Source organism: Lactuca virosa, chromosome 8, assembly GCF_052849685.1.
Source record: "Lactuca virosa cultivar CGN04683 chromosome 8, Lactuca_virosa_CGN04683_v6, whole genome shotgun sequence".
NCBI lineage: Eukaryota > Viridiplantae > Streptophyta > Magnoliopsida > Asterales > Asteraceae > Lactuca > Lactuca virosa.
The window spans coordinates 239,607,797-239,609,870 of NC_136433.1; positions in this window are offsets into that span (position 1 = coordinate 239,607,797).

Consider the following 2,074-nt stretch of genomic DNA (forward strand, 5'->3'; position numbering starts at 1 on the left):
TGGGAGTTGGTTCCCCGTTATTTATGCGGATTTTCTGATATTTCCTGATATATTTTCAGTATGGTGGTTACGAGACGCTTTGTAACTGGATCCAGATCAGGATGAGGAGACGGTAGTCAGGAGGGACCGGCAGTCCCCGAGGTTGTTGGTCAAATGAGGTCGAATGAGCTGGACCTCAGGATTCGAGAGATCCTGCATGATGAGGTTGCTACTCTGTTTCGGGCACAGCTGTCGGAGATGTTTGGGTCTATTAAGACCGTCATGATTAAGTATTTCAACGAGCGTTATGAAGCCCTTGCTGAGACGGTTTCCACAGCGGCTACAACAGCTGTAACGGCGGCAGGGGGAGGAACCGGTCGGGATTTTCCGTACCGGGACTTTGATAACATGAAGCCCCCTAATTTTGATGGGACTCAGGAGCCCATCATATCCATGAGGTGGCTTTCTGACGTGGTGAGGTGTTTCTTCACATGTTCATGTCTTACTGACCAAAAGGTCAGATGTGCCCAGAACCTGCTGAGGTCCGGGGAAAAGGATTGGGGGAGGTTGATGACTGGGTCTTACACTGATGACCAGAGAGCTACGGTTACTTGGGAGCAGTTTAGGGATATGTTCCACACTCTCTACATTCCACGGATCGAGCGGAAACGGTTAACTCAGAAGTTCTTGGAGTTGAGACAGGATGGTAAGATGGTGACGAAGATCACCCATATGTTCACGAAGAGGGCGATGTTTTGCCCAGAGTTTGCTTCTAAGCAGGCTCAGATGACACATTATCTGAGCATGCTCAAGACTTACATCCGTCAGTTTGTTGCTACCCAGCGATGTGATACCTTGCTGGAGTTACAGGAGGCCGCTAGGCGGCGGGAGTTTGAGATTGAGTTACAACTGAGAGAACAGAGGCAGGCCTCGGTGCAGTCACAGCCGACACCAAAGCGGTCTAAGATCGCTGATTCCAGGACAAGGGACAACAGGACTGCACTTGTGGCAAGTGCAGGAAGGGTCACTCGGGGTTTGCATATTGAGCAGCGCGTGCCGAAAATACGGCAGGGAGGGGCATTATACGAAAGATTGTCGCATGACAGCCCCGGTTCAGGATATGAGGATCTATTACCACTGCCATCAGGTTGGTCACGTGAAGACCAACTGTCCACAGCTCGCTGCCAGGCCGGCGCAGGCTCCAGCGTCGGCTACACTGAGGATTACTGAAGGGAGTCAGGGTCGAGCAACGCCCCCGAGGGCTCAGGTACACGCCTTCCAGCTTACAGCAGAGGAGGCCAGGGCAGTACTAGACGTGGTTGTTGGTATGTTTCTATCCCTTATCTTACTGATTATATATGTTTATGCTTATATGTTTTTACCTGTGATTAGGTATGTTTTTAGTGAACTCTTTACCTGCTTTGGTATTATTTGACTCGGGGGCGAGTTGGTCGTTTGTCTCTCAGACATTTAGTAGGGAGTTCGGTGTACCAGTAGGAGAGCTAGAGTGTTCGTTGCGAGTCTCTATCGCCAACGAACACGGGGTTTCCGATTCTTCAGTCTATCGGGGTTGCGTGTTGGAGATCTTCAGGGTATCTTTCCCGATAGACTTGATTCCGATTCCCATGGGGCATGTGTGTGTGTGATCGTGGGAATGGACTGGCTTAGTCGCTTCGGTGCCATGATCAACTGCGAGGGTCAGCGAGTGGTAGTTCGAACCCCAAGTGGGAGAGAACTGATTGTCTACGTCGAGGGCACCAGATTGGGATCAGGGTTTTGTTCGGCTGCCAGGGCTCAGCAGTACATTTAGCACGAGTGTGCGGGTTATCTAGCGTATGTGGTGGATGCGCGGGTCAGGGATCAGGTTTCAGTATCAAAGGTTCCAGTGGTCAGGGATTTTGCTGACGTGTTCCTAGAGGAGTTATCCGGAGTGCCTCCGGAGAGGCAGGTCGAGTTTAGGATCGACCTAGTGCCTAGTGCGGCCCCTATCGCCAAGGCGTCGTACCGATTGGCACCACCAGAGATGCAGGAGCTGTCATCACAGCTGCAGGAACTGTTGGGCAAGCAGTTCATTCGTCCGAGCAGTTCTCCGTGG